Source organism: Silene latifolia, chromosome 10, assembly GCF_048544455.1.
Source record: "Silene latifolia isolate original U9 population chromosome 10, ASM4854445v1, whole genome shotgun sequence".
Taxonomy (NCBI): Eukaryota; Viridiplantae; Streptophyta; class Magnoliopsida; order Caryophyllales; family Caryophyllaceae; genus Silene; species Silene latifolia.
In genome coordinates, this window is record NC_133535.1 from 98,322,962 (window position 1) to 98,346,022 (window position 23,061).

Here is a 23,061-nt window from a genome sequence, read left to right on the forward strand (position 1 = left end):
AACCTATTAACGTAGGAACCGATAACACACCTTAAGAACTTAGGATAAGGACAACCCTTGACCCCTCGGAAAGACGACAATTCATTGAACTCCTACACGAATACAAGGACGTATTCGCCTGGTCCTACAGAGATATGCCTGGGATTGACAGGTAAATTGCCGAGCACCGGATACCCATTAAGCCCGGAGCTAACCCTGTGAAGCAAAAGCTGCGCCGAATGCGCCCAAAGTGGGCCCTTAAAATCAAAGAAGAAGTGGATAAACAGATCAAGGCCGGTTTCATCAAAGTGTCTGAGTATTCTGACTGGGCGGCCAACATTGTTCATGTACCAAAGAAAGACGGGAGAATTCGGGTTTGCGTCGACTTCAGGGATCTGAACAAGGCGAGTCCAAAGGACGACTTCCCTTTGCCACATGTTGACATTCTGGTGGACAATACCGCCGAGCACGCCCTCCTATCATTCATGGACGGGTATGTTGGGTACAACCAGATCAAAATGGCTGAGGAAGACATGCACAAGACTGCATTCACTACACAGTGGGGTACATATTGCTATACGGTCATGCCTTTCGGTCTCATTAATGCCGGAGCAACCTATCAAAGAACCGCTACCACTCTCCTACATGATATGATGCACAAGGAGGTAGAGGTATTTGTCGATGATATGATCGTCAAATCAAAAGAACGGAACGGCCACGTCAACGCTCTCCGAAAATTCTTCGCTCGTCTGCGAAATATAACATGGGACTAAATCCTCAGAAATGTGCATTCGGGGTCACCTCCGGAAAACTCTTGGGACATGTCATCGGTAAAAGAGGCATTGAGATTGATCCAACCAAAATCAAAGCCCTTCAGCAAATGCCTCGGCCTAATAACAAGAAGGAGATCCGTGGATTTCTCGGTTAGGTTCAATACATCAGCCACTTCATAGCCAAGCTCACCATGATTTGTGAACCGATCTTCAAGAAACTTCGTGCCTCCGATCACACCGATTGGGACGACGACTGTCAAAAGGCCTTCGACAGGATAAAGGAAATCCTATCCAAACCACCTGTCCTCATTGCACCTCAACAAGGGATTCCTTTATCCCTGTACCTGACTGTCACCGACACAGCCATGGGAGCAATGCTAGCGCAAACAGTCGACGGCGAAGAACGAGCCATCTACTACATCAGCAAGAAGTTCATTGAGTATGAGACGTGGTACACCCAACTGGAAAAGACATGCCTTGCCCTAGTATGGTCAACAAAGAAGTTGCGACATTACATGCTCAGCTACACGGTTTACATCTATTCTAAGATGGACCCGGTCAAATACATCTTCGAAAAACCCGTACTAAGCGGAAGGCTGTCGAGATGGACACTCATGCTGTCCGAGGTTGATCTCAAGTTCGTACCCCTCAAGGTTATCAAAGGAAGGGCAGTCGCCGATTTCCTGGCGGAGAATCCCGTCAACGAGGATCCAACGACAGACACATGGTCACTTCCTGACGAAGACATCCTTTGTGCCAACACCAACGCATGGGACCTATACTTCGATGGTGCATCTAATATAAGAGGCTTCGGGGTAGGAATCCTTCTGATATCGCTAGAGGGGGAACATGTTCCGATCTCGGTCAAGCTAGACTTCGTCGTCACCAACAATGCCGCCGAATATGAAGCATGCCTCATCGGCCTACAAGCAGCCATAACACTTGGCATCAAGAGACTGAGGGTCCACGGCGATTCCTCACTCATCATCAATCAGGTGTCCGGATCATGGAAAATCCGAAGTGACAGCTTAGCTCCCTACCGAGCGAAAATCAATGAAGAGGCCGAGTTCTTCGACAAAGTCGACTACTTCCACTTGCCATGAGAGGAAAATCAATTTGCCAATGCCCTGGCAAAACTTGACGCGCTCGTCAACATACCTGACGACATGACATCGATGCCCCTATGTTTCGAGAGAAGGAGCAAGCCAGCTCACATCTGTGCCATCAACAACGACGAGGAAAACCATGTCGAACATTGGGACCAAGCCATCCTCAACTACAAAACCAAAAATGAATTCCCTCCTAACTCTGATCCAAGAGGACAAAGAGCCATCCGTTTACTTACATCACAATTCGAGATAAATCAAGACCAATTATACAAAAGAACACCCCAAGGGATTCTCCTCCTTTGAATTGACCATCACAAAACCAAAAAAGTCATGGGAGAGGTCCACGACGGAGAATGTGGCCCTCACATGAGCGCAATGATGCTGACCCGAAAAATCATGCGGCTAGGCTACTATTGGACCACCATGGAAGCCGATTGTCGTAACTACGTCAAACATTGCCACAATTGCCAAATCTTCGCCAACATACAACACATATCACCATCCCTTTTATACACCACGACATCGCCCTGGCCTTTCTCAACCTGGGGCATCGACATCATCGGAAAAGTCAACCCGATAGGCACTAAGGGGCATTGCTTCGTCCTCGTCGCCATCTACTACTTCACCAAATGGGTAGATGTTGGAATAAGTGCCCTCCGACAATAATGCGATCACATCTGTCGATCATAATGATCACATGTTTAAATCTCATATTTAAGAATACATGTGGGAAGTAATATTTTACAGTCAACTGGTCCACACATATCGGTAACGATTGGGTGACTAGAGTTTGACATTACTGTAGTGCGACGGTGGTGATCAGTTGATCCCCTTAGGTCATACCTATAGGGAAACATTCTTAATTGATTATTTAATTAATCGTATGCCGATACGAGTTAATTAAATTTCTAAAAATTGACGGATGATTTGTGAGTAAAATTAACGTGTCTCATTATAATTCGATTAAATTAGATATGGTCTAAGTAATCAAATTGTCTTATTACTTAGTTTAAATTATTGTTTACGAAACAATTGAAACAGAATGAATAATTTATTATAAATACAAGTTGTTGTAAATTTATAATTTGATAAACCATTTTGGTACATGTAATTAAGAATTACTAGTTAATTTTGTATGTGACATATTTTATTAATATGTTGATTTTTAATATGTTAAAAATACATTATAGTGTAACATGTCATGTAACATGTGACACATGACAAAATTGACAAATGAAAAAATAAAATGGACTACCCATTTTATCCTAAGTGTACCAAAATTATGGAGGGGTTTAGGGTTAATATTGTGTTTTATTTTTAAATGGAAACATAATGATTAAGCCTAATATCTAGCCTTGCATGCCTAGTCTCACCTTGAGAAGAACAAGACCATGCATTCGCTCCCCATAGACCACCCTCCCACTGGTTTTTCTACTAAGAGGAACAAAATGGATTCCTCTATTATTCATTCACTACTCTTCCATTTTTCTAGTGTAAGAAAAATCCTCTACTCTCTACATTTGTGAAATAATTTTAGAGATAGAAAACTCATAAAAATCCTCTCCTCTTAACCGAAATAAGAGAGAACAAAATCAATTTTGTGTCAAAATTTTAAGTAAGATTAGTATTATTACTAGTTCATAATAATATTAGTTATTAAGGGTGTTCCTTGGGCATAAGCTTTTGGGAGAGGTTCTAATTTGAACCTTTGTTCATCCATTGTTGGAAAGTTCAAGAACTAACAAGTAGGAGATCTTGTTGGTGCCAAAAAATCCGAAACACCAATGTAAGAAGTGACGATTTCTTCTCTACTTTGTTTTATGTTTGCATGCATAAGATCTTGTATTTATTTTATGACCAAATAAATTAATTCATATATGAATATGTATACTAATGAGATTAATGAATACAACAGTAGAAGCGCAGTCATATGCAGTCTTGACCGCCAAACAAATGGCCAAGTTCATCCAAAACAACATCATCTGCAGATATGGGGTACCCCATGAAATCATCAGTGATCAAGGCTCTCACTTCCGAGCAGAAAGCCTTGCTGGACAAATACAAGATCAAACGACATCGATCATCCCCCTACCGCCCCCAAACCAACAGAGCGGTGGAGGCAGCGAACAAAACTCTTGTCACCATTATTAAGAAAATGCAAGACAACTACCGCGATTGGCCGAGCGAACTCCCATTCGCACTTTGGGGATACCGAACCTCCATTCGAACACGACAGGCGCCACACCCTTCTACCTAGCATACGGTATGGAGGCGGTTCAGCCGGTAGAGTTAGAGGTCCCATCTCTACGCATCCTACTGGAGAGTCAAGTTCCTGAGGCGGAATGGACCCATCGAAGGTATGAACAACTCACACTTCTAGACGAGGGGCGGCTCAACGCCTTGCACAACGTCCAGCTATACCAACGACGTATACAAAGGGCATTCAACAAGAAGGTTAAACCCAGGAACATCAAGGAAGGCGACTTGGTCCTTAAGTCGGTTCAAGCACCGTTACCCATCGATCCGAGGGGGAAGTTCAAACCAAACTGGGTCGGGCCGTACCTGGTCAAGAAAATACTTTCGGGGGGCGCAGTGAGACTGAGTGACCTAGACGGGGAGGATTTTACAAACCCGACCAACCTAGACCAACTCAAAAAATACTACCCTTGAACCGTAGCAACCAACAACCTCACCCTAGTTTTACAACTAACGACCACCTTACCCCTTTCAAGTCAAGTTCCTCAACGTGTTCTGATTTGATATTGCATGTTTTATCGAGTCTAAGTTGAGGCACCTTGCCCGTTTCGAATGCCCTTTGATCTGTCAAAGGTAACATCCATTTGCACTCAAACAAAAAAACACCCTGAACTACGAGCATGGTTTGATTCCACCTTTTTAGGTGGATACGTAGGCAGTCCTTCTTATACATGAGGGATACAACCACAAAACCCAATCAAAATTTACAAAACACCCTGAACTACGAGCATGGTTTGATTCTACCTTTTTAGGTGGATACGTAGGCAGTCCTTCTTATACATGAGGGATACAACCACAAAACCCAATCAAAATTTACAAAACACCCTGAACTACGAGCATGGTTTGATTTCACCTATTTAGGTGGATACGTAGGCAGTCCTTCTTATACCTGAGGGATACAACCACAAAACCCAATCAATATTTACAAAACATTTCGAACTACGATCATGGTTTGATTTCACCTTTTTAGGTGGATACGTAGGCAGTCCTTTCCTACACAGGAAGGATACAACCATCCCCATCAAAAAAAAAACATTCCCTTATGTTTACCCACATACAAAACATCACCCTTATCAACCTTTCAAAAAAGAAGCCTTTCTCCCATCCTACAAAAACCCACCTCCCGAGTGCAATGTTTAGAATGATTCAAACCGAATTACCTTTACAAAATGGATGGATTACAAATTTGACACAAGCAATCCTCTTATTTAATTAATAATGGGAGGGATTACAAATTCAACAACAAATAAAGCTCGGCAAGTCTACAACTTGTCAAAGCTAAGGTGTCGACTAAAGCACCTCACATAATGAAACTAGCACAAAACACGCAATACATAGCTAGTACAACATAATAAAAACTCACAACACTAATACAACATAATAATAAAAGGGGTAATGGAGGTCTTCACTCTTCCATTCTACCCTTGCCTTTTCCCTCGGGGTACATCTTCCCCTTGTTCTTCTTGTTGTTGGCCCGCCTAGCTTGAAATTCCTCTTCGTAACGGATCCTCAACGGATCTACAACGGCGACGGCCCCCGGTCTCTTGCAAGACCCCATGTTCGGCCCAAAACGAGCCCATACACGACCCACTGCATCTTTGCGACCCGAGCTTCTCCTCTTTGGTGGCCTTATCACATCCGGGCTAGCTCAATCAACATAGTCCTCAAAGAAGGCATTGTTGGCCTTGCAACCTCTCGATACTTCAAGTCAACAACCTCCTCCTTACGGGATTTTGACCTCTCCTCCAAGGTTGAAGCCCTTGACCACTTGACATAAGCAGGTGTCACCCATGTCGTGACAACGGAGTTCGGTACCTCCCAAAGGACCTCCACAAGCTCGGAGTTCTGGAAAACATTCTCTTGAACAAGGGTATCTTGAGCGGGCACCTTCTGTTGACACCCCATTTTCCTCATGAGCCTTTCGGGATAAATGAAGGAAGCAACCTTCAAACCCACCACCATCAAAGAACGAGGACTACCACCCGAAGTGGACAACCCTATAATGGACCTCAAGTGCCACCATGGCACCACCAAACGGATATGAGGACCACCCTCCTCCGCCGATCTCACGGCCCAATAGGCCTCGGTGGAAGCAAAACTATCCGAGTACAACTTCTTCCTCATGGTAAGGTGACGGAAAGAATAAGAGGAAGAATCAACCGGAGGCTCTACATACCTTAGCCTCTCCAATAGCCACACGTGGAGGATCCTTGGAGATCCAAACGAGGGAGCTTCTCCGCAAGAGCCCTTCTTGTCCAAAGCTTGGATGATCTCGCTAAGCACCAACCATGATGGATCTCTACCATGCTCCATTTGCTCAACAACATGCACGAGGGTCATGCTACCATAGCATTTTGGCCCCTCCTTCTTCAAAGCATCGTCAAAGAGGTATACATGGACAAGGCAAAAGGCAAGAGCCCTTCACTTAGCCACCTCCGAAACATTGGCATCCAATCGGTTTGAGAAAATGTTGATAAGAGCCAACATATCTACACCATGAGGAGGAAGGAGGAAATTGACTTGGACTGTTGACAAGCCTAACATTGAACGGAATTTCTCCTTATAACACAACCGAGTCGGAGAAGCACCGGAACACTTTCCAGCCACCCACCAATGGCACCGACTTCTTGGGCAAGAGGACAAATTTCGCCTTTCAGGAAAACGAAAACATGATGTTTCGAATGCCAAAACCGAGAGCATGCTTCAAGAAATGAGGGTTGCACCTTGACTTGACGAAGCTCCAACAATTTACCAACTCCCATGCAAACGAGTTGATACTTTTCGGGAGGCGACAAATCCCGGCACCATTGTCGCAACGCATTCTCAAAGGCATCCATGAATATTTTTGGAGGAAGAAGAAAGGTTTTGTAGAGATGTTTTTCGTGTTTCGGATGATGAAACAGTGGAGCACAAACATCCCTATTTATACAAAACAATCAGCGCTTTTTTTCCGAAAAAAGGGGAGGCTGATTTCTATCGCCAAGCTGCTCGCGCCTCTTTGGGCATGTTCTCAGGATTCCCACCTTGAATTGTCCCTTTCAAGTTGTGTTTTCTCCTGACACCTCAAACCTCCCGCCGGAATGCTCGCGCCGCTTCGGGATGGTCCAGGACGTTTTGTGTTTTCTCACACTCACATTTCCTTGTTTTCGCGTTTTACGAAATCCGACACGGTTTCCATGACGCAGCTTTAAACATACGGATTTTTCTTTATTTTTTTAAGGGGGAAGGGCTAGTCGCCCCGATCCGCGACGGATCGTTTCCATGTCAGTCAGAATTCCGAAAAAAAATTTACTTTTCGCTCTTTTCCCAGCAAAAATAAAGAAACGAAAATTGATAACACGACATCAGTTTTCCTCAAAATTTCAAGCACTCACAAATCCGAGTATTGATCTCACAAAAATAAAATCAAATACACTCGCAAAAATCTATTCTAAAATTCACCCTTGACGGTTTGAGTTTGAATTTTTTCGAGTTACAAATCAATTTCAACAAATTTCGATGCAATTTAATTCAAGTCACGAGTTAATTGCTCAAATTTTCAAATCAGTTCTTTTTGAGAAATCCAAACGTGACGACTTGTCGCGGAATTTTCAAAATATCTTTTCAAATTGCAATTTTAACTTCAAGTCATCGTGGTTAATTTTGTTTTCAGTCAAATGCTTTTTACGTGTTCACATTTATGCATACGTGCTACCTGTTGCCTGTTTTCTACACTAACGATGCAGGAACTGGTGCGAAGCAAAAAGGGGAACTAACAGCCGACAGCGCTCCTCCAAAACACAACACAAAAAGCCAAAAATCACAAATAACCCACAATCCAAAAACACATATATACAAACCGCCTCACGCAAAATGTAAATATGTACAAACAAGAGTCCAAGACACGGACAAAACAACTACAACTACTCAGCACCTCCCGTCGGACCAGTCTCGGTCGCACGAGGAGTCGCGGGCAAGGCAGACACCACCATCTGCTCAGGCTCCCTCTCCGGAGAACTCTCCAACGTCTCGTATTCCATCGTGACGCGAAGCTCCTCCGCCGCAGCCAACTGAGCCCTGAGAGAGGCAATCTCCGCATCTCGGCTCCGCAACGCGTCCTCACGACGCCTCAACTCCTGGTCTCGACTGGTGATCCCCAACCCCTGGGCCTCGATCATCGACCTAGTTGCATTCAACTCAGCACGGACCCGAGCGAGCTCCACCAGATCTCCAGTACCCTGCAAAACACAATACATATCATTAGGATCTAAAAACGTGAAATGCAACACAAAAATACACAAAAACAACATACAAAAAGCACCTGAGCAAGCCGAGCCTCCCTCGCAGCCAGGTCACCAGGAAGTGGTCTCCCTCGATTAGCCATCCGCCACAAGGCCTGATGACTAGCGGTCGTCACCTACAACCAAGAAGGTCCTTCAATACAATGCAAGGCAAAATATAAATGAGGAAGAATGTTCGGATCAGGAACTCACCCTCATAACGCTCAACCTCCACTCCATGCCAACGTCGGTCACCTCAGGGACCGCAGGCTCTGGCAGGTGCAGCTGTAGCTCCTCACCGCCCGACCTCTAAAAGGTGGTCTCCGCCGGGAAAAATGAGGGCTGAGTCCTCATCAACGCATTGACCCCCTGCAATTCGGGTCCACATAGAAGGTAACAAACCCTCCTATCAAAAGAAGCAATGAAGACAAAAGAACAGAGGAAAACATACCTCGATCGGGTACTAGGCAAGCCTCGACAACCGGAAGGTGTCATAGTCGACCTCCCGCCGCAACAGCTCCTCACCTCCCTGACCGTGAAGGTGCTCCTCAACCTCATCGTGGGTTGACACTTGGAACAACACCCTAGGCGGATCGACCGGTACCACGAAAGTCTCATTAAAGCACTGACGAGCTAAACGCTAGCCCAGGTACCAAACCGGCTCGATCGCCGTCTCAAGGTACAAACGCTGGGAGCTGGGAGGCCGCAAACGCTCCCTGACAACGGCCGGCACCTCTGTGTAGTGCTCTCAAGGCCACCTGATGAACTGCACTCAAGGCAAAACTAATCAGCTAACTGGGGGCTTCCTAAGCTACCTAGTCATCCTATCTTTGTTTGTTTCTACAAAATACGAGGAGTAAGGGACAGCAACTTATGTCAGCAACTCGAAGAGCGTTCACACGAGGCCTGCAGTCCTCGTAAGTTGACTTCTTTCGAGCCACCTTCCAGGCCCTCATAGTAGGGTAGGTCGAAGGGACGCCACCGGTAGTCCCCGGACGCAGGAGGATGAAGTAAGCATACAACCAAGTCTGTAACCAAACACGCAAACACAAATCAACCAGTCTTTTCAAAAATTGCCAAAATCAAAATCAAAATCAAAATCAAACTCAAAACTACAAAAACGCTCGTACCTCCAAGATGAGGCCGGGACCAACCAAATCAGGAGCACTACCATCTCCCACCGCCTCCGGGCGTACCGCAGCGTGCAAGTACCGGATAAAACTCGCCAAAGCCGGTGTAATCCAGTCAAACTGGCCCAGAATGTCGAGGTCAGCAAGGAGAGGAAGCACCTTAGTCGACAAGCGCTCACCCTTGTCACCAAAGTACGTGGCACCCAAGAAGTACCACAACCACAACCGCGCCTCCTGCGCGTCAGCTCTAGCCTCAGCCTCCGGACTCGCCAACGGCCGCGGAGCATAGCCCGTCACTCTCCCCTTGAAGTGATCCCTAACATATGAACTCGCGATCAGGTACGAAGTGATGTCAGAAGGCTCGGGCAAAACATTGCCGATCAGACGAGTAACCGCGGGAGAAGACACTCTCTCCGGCATCTCCGAAAACTCAACAGGTGTCTCGCCACAGGGGAGGCCAGATATCATAGCAAAATCCTCTAAGGTCACACCGACCTCCCCAAACTTCATATGGAACGACGACGTCGTATCCCAGTACCGATCCAACATAGCGCGGATCAGACACAGGTTCAACCTAATCGAAGCCCTGTGAATGTCCCGCCAGGCAGCCACCAACGGCCCAAAATCCAACCTCTCTATCAAGGCCCTCGTACTGTCTCGAAGAATGTCGTAGAAACCCAGACAGGTGGAGAAGCCTGAGAAAGTCCTCATGGTGCCGATCTCCTGAAATAAAAAACAAACAACGTTAGAACACCTATTCAGGTCTGAAATGTCAGAAATGACGAAAGTTCAATCAAGTGACATGACTCACCAGACCCTCATGCGCACGGTAGGAAATTTGTCTGTCCAGCCGAAGCAAAAACTGGCTACCGTAAAAACCCTCGGCCCAAGCAGGCGCCGCCCGCAGGTTCAGTCCCCGTGGAGCTGTTACCCGTCTTGCCTCCCTACCCGCGACGTGAACGTCGTCCTCAACCGTCTCCGCCCTCCGTCTCTTTTAACCACGAGACTCCACGTGACGGATATGAGGCATCTCAACGACCCTAACCACATTCTGCAACTCCCGTCTGGTCGGCCGAGGAGCCCTCCTCCTAGTAATCCTCCTCCCGGAGGTAACAGCCTCACACCCTGTCTAAGCTCTCTCAACATGAGCAGCCCCAACAACAGGCTCCTCCCGAGCCCCAACGGCTCTTTCAGCACCAACAGCCCCAACAACGGGCCCCTCACGAACCTCAGCGGCTCTCTCAGCCCTAACGGCCTCCTCGGAGGGCCCTTCTTCTCAGAAGCGTCCTCCACGGTCACGTCAGGCGCACTGGCTGGAGTACTAACTGGCCCGGTCCCGAACAGGTCCTCCAAGGTCGCGGCAATGGACCCAACAGGTCCTGAGCACTCTCCTGCAATCAAAGAACGTCAGCCGAAATTTCGACATTACGACGGCATAAAACGGACAAATCCAAAAAAAACCTGCAAGGCAGAACAAGGGCAATCCCACCCAAACCCAACCAAACAAAATAATCTACAAAAAAAACGCACAAAGAAGAGCGACTCGCCCTTCTTTTCAAGCAAAAGACAAGCCAAACAACGACAACCAAAAACGGCACCTCAAGACCCACACAAGGTCCGCCAACATCCCAAAATACGTTCCCGATGCAATGGGGTATTTTCTACAACTCAAAGAGGCAATTTCTACTCCGATTTGAGCACAAACAAGTCAAAATTTCAAAATACGACCACAACGAGGCAACGTGATTTTACCACGTCTCAAAGCGACCTAAACTAACAATAAGGTCCATGTCAAAGCAAACTGACTCGATTCAAGCCTAAACAGACGCTTATTGAGTCAGACATAAGACCGTCGCCAAAGGCGAAAATTCCAATTTTGCCCACAATACTCAACAAAGGTCCAAAATGGCAAACACGGTCTTCCCCGACTACAATGCAACCTAATGGGGCACACAACTCAAGCAAATAAACTTGACATTGTGAAATGAGACGGTTTCTTCGCCTCACTCACGTTTTTCGAGCATAGAGAACGGAAACGGGGACCAAAATGCAAACTAAAAGCACCCCTATACTCCTAAACAGGTTTCTAACTTAATACAATCATCAATTTCACTCGAAATTGGCTCAATCAAAAACGCCCAATTCGATTTTCAAGGGTATATGATTTCGCCCTAATTCAATCAATGAAAACACCAGCAAATTCAAATGGATTCACGAGGAACTACATACCTTGAGATGACATGTTGATAATGGCAAGAAAATGAACAAAGAAGCAAGGTCGACAATGGTGGTTTTCGCCTGTTTGTCGCAAGTTTGGAGAAGACGAAGTGAAAATGGGGAGCTTCCCATTCTCGCGTCTTTTACAGAAAAAAAGTGAAGCTCCCTTCCCTCGCCAAGGTGCTCGCGCCTCAGTGAGGCTTCCCCCTTGCTTTTTCAGCGGAATTTTGGGCTTTGGCCCAATTTCCCTACATAAACTATCAAATTTCAACAACGGCGATTAAAATCGCCATTTCACTTCAAAAATAATAGTGAAATTCAAATTCACTATTTCTTCAAAATCTCAAACGACGGCAATTAAAACCGTCTTTCAAAAAATAATAGTGAAATTCAAATTCACTATTCCTTCAAATTTCAAACGACGGCAATTAAAACCGTCTTTCAAAAATAATAGTGAAATTCACTATTCCTTCAAATTTCAAACGACGGCAATTAAAACCATCTTTCAAAAAATAATAGGGAAATTCAAATTCACTATTTCTTCAAAATTTCAAACGACAGCAATTAAAACCGTCTTTCAAAAAATAATAGTGAAATTCAAAATTCACTATTTCTTCAAAATTTCGAACGACGGCAATTAAAACCGTCTTTCAAAAAATAATAGTGAAATTCAAATTCACTATTTCTTCAAAATTTCATACGACGGCAATTAAAACCGTCTTTCAAAAATAATAGTGAAATTCAAATTCACTATTCCTTCAAATTTCAAACGACGGCAATTAAAACCGTCTTTCAAAAAATAATAGTGAAAATTCAAATTCACTATTCCTTCAAAATTCAAATTTAATGGCGAGTACAACCGCCATTTCATTTCAAACAACAATAGTGAAAATTCAAATTCACTACTTCTTCAAATGTCAACGACGGTAATTCAAAATTCGCTATTTCCACGGCGGCGTAACAAGCCCCATCTGTCAAAAACAAGCAGGTAGCAGGATCCAAATCCGTTATCCCCTTAAACATTCAATACAAACACCAAAATTCCCCAATAGGATGTCGGGGGCTTCCTCGCGAAGCCCGTTATTTCAAAACAAGCCCATCCAACGCGACTATTTCCACGGTCGATCAATCGACCCTTTATTATGGCTGGCGAGCATTACAACACGCAGCGGCTGGCGAGCCCCTTCATATACGCACAATGGCTGGCGAGCCTTACAACGCGCAGCGGCTGGCGATCCCCTTCATATGCGTACAATGACTGGCGAGCCTTACAACGCACAATGGCTGGCGAGCCTTACAACGCACAATGGCTGGCGAGTCTTACAACGCACAACAGCTGGCGAGCCTTTGTCCGCGAACAATACAAATCGAGAACATATCCCGAAGATGCCTCGGGTACGACTCCTCTACACAGCTGGCGAGCCTTTGTCCGCAAATAATACAAATCGGGGACATATCCCGAAGATGCCTCGGGTACGACTCCTCCACACAGCTGGCGAGCCTTTGTACGTAAACAAGATACGATTTAAGGACATAACCCGAATATGCCTCAGGTATGACTCCTTCTTATGGCTAGCGAGCCTTTGTATGTAGTCTAACGGACTTTAAACGACCCGCACGGACAGTCGACAGACTCTATACTGTTCCCGACGACAGGTCCTTAGCTCGTACCCTCGAGTCGTCTTGGTGTCACCCTTCTTGACGGCAGGTCCTTGGCCCGAATCCTTTCTAGCCGCCTCGACGTCGCTTGGGTCTCTAGGTTGTAATCTTCGATTGACCTAGGGGCTTTACTTTGACTTTCGTCCTATCCAAGCCTCAGTCAAAGTGGGGGCTCTGTAGATACCCAGTATCTGCTGAGACTCCAACAAACACCCGATGATTATCGGACTACAACATGCTTAGGAATCGCAGCGTTTGATCGGACCATTTCAAGTATTTTCAAACCATTTTTACAAGTTTTAACCATAAAACATTTTTCACCCTTGGTTCCTAATACCATGACTGATGCCTGTCGTTGTATGCACCAAAAATAATATTTATAGTACAAACTACTACTATAGCTAGTGGCAGTCAGGGTCGAACCACAGGGAGGCGATGCAATTAATAGTTGTCTAATTCTAGCCTAAGGTAACAAATGTGAGGGGGGTTTGAATTGAGTTGGTCTATACTAAAGGCAATAAATGTAAAGTAAACTAAACTAACAGATGAAATCAAATATTAAAAGGGTGCTAAGATGGTCGGTTCACTATAGTTTCGGCGGCAGCATACTAGGTAAGTCTGAAATAAACATGTGAGACGGGAAAATAAGAAGTCCTCTCGGTCCATTCTTACAGGTAGCGTCTCTCGATCTCGCTATAGGTCCCTAATATCACTAATACTAACTTTCGTCCTGAAAAGTGACTTAAAAGTCTGAATTAACTCATCTTTCGATCTCATTAATCTAGTCGTCTCAATTAGGTAGGACTTCCCTATCTTTCGATCTTTATTGGGTCGGTCAATTACTAGGCATTCAACTAGTCGCGTGCACTCGATTCGTCAAATATGACAATTAAATTAATTAAAACGAAGCAATACTCACGTGGCCAGTCGATCGACCAGGGAAGCCAGTCGATCGACCGTGGCGCGATTCCAGGTCACTATTCTAATGCCGCCTACTTCTACAGATTCCCTACATCCTAGCACAGGGTGTTTAGCTACTCATACTCATGATAATAACAACAATAAAGTTAACAATTAAAACATTCGAATTCATGCTTAAATTAATTAAACGAACAATTAACATAAAACAATAATTTGGCTTCGGGAGATCTAACCTAGCAATTCTAACTATCAGTAAATTAAAGCAATGAAACTGAATATAAGAACAGAAGAATACCGTGAAGGGAATTGCAAAGGAAAGATCAAAACCGAACGCAAAAAGGACTTTATTAATGCAAGAATAAACTAAACTAAAGATTATTGAATTGTATGTAAAGAACTAGATGATGGAAACTGGATGCTTAAAACTGAAACCTAAGCTACGTTATACAGGAATACAACGTAGTTCTTATTTCCCAAAACCTAATTACGATGGGCTTCAAACTTCTCGTTCTTTTAATTTGTGTTAGAGTCACGGTTTGGTCGATCGACCACTGGGACCGGTCGATCGACTAACCCTCGCTATACAGTAGCTTCTGCATGTCGCGCTCTGGTCGATCGACCATAGGAGGCAGTCGATCGACCACTGCAGCTGGTAGTTTGCTCCTAATTCTTCATAAAATTGTCTTTCAGGCCTCGAAATGCGCACCAAGTTCATTTCTCGAGTAAATACTTCACGTTAAATGCAATGTCTAGTACTCGGGGACGGATTTAGCTTGATTTCCGCTGGATTCTTCACATTTCTGCAATAATGTACAAAAATACGAAAGTAGACGGAAATGGGGAGAATAGTAGCGTAAACTACATAAATGAGCTCTAAAATGCGTGTAAAACATCATATAAAAGACACGCATCAAACTTCCCCAAACCAAACCCGGCCCTTGCTTGTCCCCAAGCAAGAACAAGACTCGATTCTAAAACCTAATGGAACGAATTCAATCTCAGAGCGAAATGCAACTATTAAAACCTAAACCAATTTAGTGCAACAACTAACAATCAATTAGCAATGCGAATCATGCAAACGAGTTATGAAGTCGTCAAAAACTGCTGAACCATCAACTGTAGAGACTTATCATTATGGACTCTCACGGGTCGCTCATATCACTCAATGAATACAGGTGAATATATGTAAAGATAGAAAGAAGTAATTGTAATGACGCTCACCTAACTGCGACCTATAAGAACATGCCTGCAATATAATATGAAAATAATCTCTACAACCATACATATGCATTCCAACCCATCAAATGACTATGACACATGCCGAGGTAGATATGGATATGTGAGGTATGGGTAAGAAGAGGCTAAAATAAATTTGGACAAAAACAGAGGTAAGAGCCAAGCTAGTAACTAAGGGAACCAAATTATAACAACATCCAACTTCTTGCTCAAAATTCCAATCAAAAACGGTGCTAATGGCAAGCACAAATCTCACAATCTCCAATGTAATCGTAATTCCCCAAATGATGATAATAAAGCATGGGAATAAAATCACCAACTGATCAAAACTCCAACCATGTGATTTTGATTTTTCTCTTTTCTCGGGCTTCAGTCGATCGACCAAGATGGGCAGTCGATCGACCGGATTATAGAGTACTCGTTTCTTTTTTTCTCTTTTTCTCTTTTTCTTTTTTTTCTATTCTTTTTTTTTCAATTCTGTTTTTTTTTTCCTTTCCTTTTTTATCTTCCCAATATCATCTCAAAATGAGCATTAGCTACAAAAAATGAAGTAACAATCCCAAGAACATAAACTACTATCTTGACAAGGGCAGGTTAAATGTAGGATGTAGTAACGGGACAAAAAGGCTATTTTTGGCAATGTGGAGCTTATGGGCAAAATGAACAAAGGGGTGACCTCTTCCACATGTGTCAGCAAACCACAAATCCGAATGCATACGGCTATTAAGCAGATTAAGTTCATATTTATGCAAATTTAGGTAACATGTCTCATAAGGAGTACTACTCACAATCCTAGATAAACTGGTCATGAATGACACCAGTTATAGGCTCTAAATCTCAGAAAATGATGTAGTTTGCCAAAAATCTAAGTCAAGTTTCAAGTTCAGCAAGATATTTAACGAAAACTCGTAGACTATGCAAATGATTCTACTAATAACATGTCAATTAAGCACGGCTTAGGCGTAAACAGATGAAAATGCAATGTCATCATTGAAATCCTACCGTTCCGACTCGACCTATATGCTAAAATAAACGTGCAAATTTTTGGAATTTTTCAATTTTTTCAATTTTTTTGGATTTTCTGTATATATAGGAAATGAAATAACAAATGCAAACTGAAGTGCAATAAACGTGAAACAGAAATGCAATAAAACATGTGAATGCAATGCAAAATCCTTCCCCAAACCAAATCACACAATGTCCCCATTGTGCAAAATCATGTAATGAAATAAAAGGGAAACGGAAATTTGCGATAAATTAACTAAACAAGACATGAAGTAAGGATTCGGAAACTCACAAGACTTTTAGCGCAACAAAAGGAAATCTCCTCAAACCAGCGTGATCTAGGAGGTTTCAGTAGCCAGCAGTGCTACCAAAGGTACCTGAAAAGACAGACAATACCACGCGTAAATCCGAGAAAACAATTATTGAAGCGCAATATTATGTGTAAAATAAAGAAACGGAAGAAAACAGAAATGAGTTGGAGACTAAAGTGGAGAAAAGACTCCCTCAACTCCGCAAATCGACCAAACACATCAGGGGAATGATCGAAAACAGGTATAGCAGCGCAGGGTGGTCGATCGACCACATCACCCAGTCGATCGACCAGAGTGAACAGGAACAGAAGTTCCTGGAAGTCGCAGCTCAGTCGATCGACCATAAGGGGCAGTCGATCGACTGGAAAACCTGCTGTAACTTTATGATTTCTTCAATTAGCTCAATAAATTGAGCCATATGGTCTATAAACCTGCAAATACATATAATAACGCGCCCAAAATTGCGCAAAACCCAAAGTAACTGTCTAAAGTATTTGAAATCCTAAGCAAACTTATTAAAATGCGAAGTCTCGCGCACACAAAATAACTAAAAAGGTACAAAGCAATAAAATGAATGTTTTTGTAAAGTCTTAATCAACTAATAGTTTATCAAGAACGGCCACGGAATGGCCCACTTGCTCGGCTTCTGGCTACAAGAAGTAGCCTCTACAGTGCTCATCTCTTCAGCTGCACTCTTCTCAACTCCAAGATCTGCAGAACTCAACGGATCAACAGCTTCAACATCCCCCCAATCAATGACCTCTTCTGACTCGTTAGAATCCAAATCGGACTCCGTCACTTTGACTGGCTCCTCATCAGGCTCCTCATCTGTGCCATAGCTAAGATATCCTAGGCCGCCTCTTTGAACGATTGGCTCCTTCACAGCTGGAGCAACATACAGCTCTTCCTTCCCCAAACCAGCTCCTGCACTATCCAAAACAGAAGAATCTTCCTCCAATTTGCTCCCAATCTGGGGCGGAGGTGTTACAGCAGAAACAGGCATAGAGACGGGCATATCAGGAAGCACAAAATAAGATTTCTTTTCAGAAACCGTATTACAAGTGACTGGCCACATGGGGTCTTTCTTCTTAGCTGTCTGGGCAAAGACAATGGAGTGTTTCCCGACCATAAAAGTCAATGTCCCTGAGCCAACATCTATAACTGCACCAGCAGTATGCAGAAATGGTCTACCCAATATGATAGGAATGTGGGCATCCTCGGGCATATCTAGTACAACGAAGTCAACAGGGAAGAAGAACTTTCCTATTTGCACAAGAATGTCCTCTAAGACTCCTATAGGCTGGACCGCAGAACGATCAGCCATCTGTACTGTCATGTTGGTAACTGCAAACCTAGTCAATTTCAATTTCCTAGCAAGACTCAGGGGCATTACACTAATACTGGCTCCTAGGTCACATAAGGCCTTCTCAATAGAAAAGGTGCCAATACTACATGGGACTGAAAAGATACCTGGGTCTTCCAGCTTATGAGGTGCAGTATGGGTCAGATAAGAACATGACTCCTCAGTTAGTGCGACAGATTGCACAGTTTCAAGTGACTTCTTTTTAGAAAAAAGTTGCTTCATAAATTTCATGTAAGCAGGCACTTGATTAACTAATTCAAGAAAAGGAACTTGTACGTTTAAGCTACGAATAACATTTTCAAATTTGTTAAACGATACCTGTTCCCTCGTCGGCACCAATCTTTCCGGATAGGGGGCTGAAAAAAGTAACTTAGCCCTCTCCTCTAAGTCTCTCATGCCGGCATCGGTGGATTTAGGCTGAAAATCCACTACCTTCTCTTTGTTGTAGCTCAAACCCTCTTCAGACCGTCTCAAAAATGAACCATTAATCGTCATCGGGTCATACTTTGGAACCGGGACTGACCCATCAGCATTTGGTTCTTGCCTTAATATATTTGGAGTCGTCGTACCCTGAAACAAGTGGTCCCTCAAGTTATTTGGCATTGGAGGACGAAAAGACTCACCATCAGCAGCGTTGTCAGTCGATCGACCATGTTGGTCAGTCGATCGACTGAATTCTACAGGAACATTAGCTGTTTCACTTCGCGGACTGGTCGATCGACCGGGTATGTCAGCCGATCGACTGACATACCTGTTGATCGTCTTTTTCTTGCTATTATTCGTTACAACCTTCTTCTTACTTGGTTCCGCCTCATCTTTTTCAGGGACATCCTCGACCATAGCGGGCCCATCAAGGGTAGACCCACTCCTCAAAGTAATAGCATTAAGGGTCTCCTTTGGATCCGTCTGAGACGGTAAATGCCCTGGAGCTCGAGTTGCACTCTTGCTAGCCAATTGAGCAATTTGGCTCTCTAACATCTTCATCCCGGCCTCTCTAGCTTGAGACTCTTTCAGCAACAAATTTTTCAACTCGGCAAATTCGGAGCCTTGGGACTGCTGCTGCTATTGTGGAACATACGGAGGCTTTTGATATGGCTGTTGCTGCTTATGAGGGGGCACATAGTTCTGCTGCTACTGCTGTTGTGGAGGTGGAGTCGGATTTAGGACATTTTGGCTACTCCACCTTAAGTTTGGATGGACATTCAACTCAAAATAAGTGTTTGTCTGCCTATAATGTTGAAAAGCAGCACAAGACTCATAGGGAATACTGCAGGTGTCTGAAACATGTCCTTCTCCTCCACATCTCTTGCAGACGAAGGGACCGTCTGAAACAGCATTCACATGATAGATCCCTCCTTTTGAAGCTCCTCCCAACTCGTACTTATCAAATCTCGCCGTAAGAGCCTCTAATGCAGCTACAGAAGAGGATTCAGCACTTCTCCTTTGATTTCCCCTGGAATTTCCATACTCACCTTTATGGGTGGCCAAATCATCAATAATTTTCCACCCCTTAGTCTCTCCAACATTCTCCTGGAATCTACCATTAGCTGCCGCATCCAGGATAGCCCTCTGATCATCATAAAGCCCATTATAAAATTGATTGCATAGACTCCATTTCTCAAACCCATGGTGCGGAATAGTTCGCACCAACTTCTTGAAACGAACCCATGCCTCATGAAAATTCTCATCAGAACCCTGTTTAAAGCTCGTGATCTGAGCTCTAATGGCATTGGTCTTCGAGGCAGAGAAATATTTCTTGTAAAAGCTAAGGCCAGCGAATTCCAATCAGTAATCCCATTAGCAGCTCGATCCAGGTCTCGGTACCACTCCCTTGCAGCATCACGAAGAGAGAATATGAACATGGTCTCCTTCACCTGGTCCTGGGTCACACCGGTTAGTGGGGGTATGGAACAGTAATAATCAATGAATGTCTCCATATATTTGGCTGCATCTACATTTGCAGCTCCCCCGAATTGGTTTCTCTCAACCAAGTTGATATAGGACGGTTTCGGCTCGAATTTCCTATCCGTCCCTGGTAATGCGAATCCCTTATAGAGATTCTCAGCTGTCGGCTCAGAGTGACTGGCTATGCTTGCTTCTTCAGCCATGTCTGGAGATGTGACAGTCTCAGCTGATGAAGTAGAAATAGGTGATGAAGGTGGATCCTCCTCGAACATCTCGTTCTCGTAGTAACTAGACAGAGTACTCAGCTCTTCCTCTGTCGTCAATATTCTAGATGATCGTCTCAACTCACGCAAAGTCTTCTCAATCTCAGGATTGAACGGTAGTAGTTCACCACCCTGTGACCTGCGCATAAGAAGAAACTACAAGAAGAATATGAAAAAAAGTTTAAGGAACAGATGTCCCTTAAACTAAAAGAAAGACTAAAAATAGAAACAACTAAAAATTTTTAAACAATTGCCTCCCCGGCAACGGCGCCAAAATTTGATGCCTGTCGTTGTATGCACCAAAAATAATATTTATAGTCCCAACTACTACTATAGCTAGTGGCAGTCAGGGTCGAACCACAGGGAGGCGATGCAATTAATAGTTGTCTAATTCTAGCCTAAGGTAACAAATGTGAGGGGGGTTTGAATTGAGTTGGTCTATACTAAAGGCAATAAATGTAAAGTAAACTAAACTAACAGATGAAATCAAATATTAAAAGGGTGCTAAGATGGTCGGTTCACCATAGTTTCGGCGGTAGCATACTAGGTAAGTCTGAAATAAACACGTGAGACGGGAAAATAAGAAGTCCTCTCGGTCCATTCTTACAGGTAGCATCTCTCGATCTCGCTATAGGTCCCTAATATCACTAATACTAACTTTCGTCCTGAAAAGTGACTTAAAAGTCAAAATTAACTCATCTTTAGATCTCATTAATCTAGTCGTCTTAATTAGGTAGGCTATCTCCCTTCCCTATCTTTCGATCTTTATTGGGTCAGTCAATTACTAGGCATTCAACTAGTCGCGTGCACTTGATTCGTCAAATATGGCAATTAAATTAATTAAAACAAAGCAATACTCACGTGGCCAGTCGATCGACCAGGGAAGCCAGTCGATCTACCGTGGCGCGATTCCAGGTCACTATTGTAATGCCGCCTACTTCTACAGATTCCCTACATCCTAGCACAGGGTGTTTAGCTACTCATACTCATGATAATAACAACAATAAAGTTAACAATTAAAACATTCGAATTCATGCTTAAATTAATTAAACGAACAATTAACATAAAACAATAATTTGGCTTCAGGAGATATAACCTAGCAATTCTAACTATCAGCAAATTAAAGTAATGAAACTGAATATAAGAACAGAAGAATACCGTGAAGGGAATTGCAAAGGAAAGATCAAAACCGAACGCAAAAAGGACTTTATTAATGCAAGAATAAACTAAACTAAAGATTATTGAATTGTATGTAAAGAACTAGATGTTGGAAACTGGATGCTTAAAACTGAAACCTAAGCTACGTTATATAGGAATACAACGTAGTTCTTATTTCCCAAAACCTAATTACGATGGGCTTCAAACTTCTCGTTCTTTTAATTTGCGTCAGAGTCACAGTCTGGTCGATAGACCACTGGGACCGGTCGATCGACTAACCCTCGCTATACAGTAGCTTCTGCATGTCGCGCTCTGGTCGATCGACCATAGGAGGCAGTCGATCGACCACTGCAGCTGGTAGTTTGCTCCTAATTCTTCATAAAATTGTCTTTCAGGCCTCGAAATGCGCACCAAGTTCATTTCTCGAGGAAATACTTCACGTTAAATGAAATGCCTAGTACTCGGGGACGGATTTAGCTTGATTTCCGCTGGATTCTTCACATTTCTGCAATAATGTACAAAAACACGAAAGTAGACGGAAATGGGGAGAATAGTAGCGTAAACTACATAAATGAGCTCTGAAATGCGTGTAAAATAGGGTGTAAACATCATATAAAAGACACGCATCAATGACGGTTTAATCCGTGTTTCGGTGATAATATTTGGTTAATTACATTTAAAAGGTATTTTAAAGCCTTGTATTTCATATCTTTACATTTTGGAAGGTATTTTAAAGCCTTTCATCATTTCTTTACATTTTCAAAATAAATGTATTAGTCATCAACACAAAGTCATCCTTGGTTCTACTGACTAATTATATTCAAATAAACTTAAAACAATTAGTTCATAATCATTTTCAAAACTATTCATGTCAAGCTTGCAAAATCAAACCCGACATCGAATATTGTCAAAACAATGACGATTATTCAAGTCCCGTTCTTTAAATCAACACAAAAGCGGCCTAAACGGCCTTTTCAAAACAAAACGGGTTCAAATACCCATTTTTCAACACGTTTTATAAACGTTTTTTAATTGTCATAACACGTCTTCCATCGTTGACTGACCCGCGCCTAAATAGGCCACTCCTTTTTCTATTTTTCAAACTAGGGGAGACCCTCTTGCATCGCCAATAGGCTCGTGCCTCTCCTGGTTGCCTGATGCAAGGTCTGTTCCCTTTCCAGCACTAGTCTAGGACGATCCTGACTTCGGTTAACTCGAATACAGGACGGATCAGATGACTAGTTTGCTCATTCAAACACCGTATTTGCAAAGCGCCTTATTAAGACAAATGGATCACGTTATGCACCATAAATCTAATTTGGTAAATGGATGTTTAATTTCCGTCTTGAATGCAAATCAACATTAATTCCAACTCGACATCTTATACTTGATACTTGGATTAAATCAATCGACATAGAAAGCTCTCACATGTTAGGTTTAAACCAATGGATGCGCATTCATGCATTTAAACCGTTTTATCAACTTTTTCATTCAACCAACCAAGATCGATCAGTAGA

General features: G+C 43.4%; 1 non-coding gene across 1 annotated transcript; it reads left to right on the plus strand.

Annotated features, from left to right (window-relative positions):
- Nucleotides 1–19,839: 19,839 nt before the first annotated feature.
- On the plus strand, nt 19,840–19,946 carry LOC141609711 (small nucleolar RNA R71). Its single transcript, XR_012527629.1, has one exon. It is a non-coding gene; the product is annotated as a small nucleolar RNA R71 (small nucleolar RNA).
- The last annotated feature ends 3,115 nt before the right edge of the window (nt 19,947–23,061 follow it).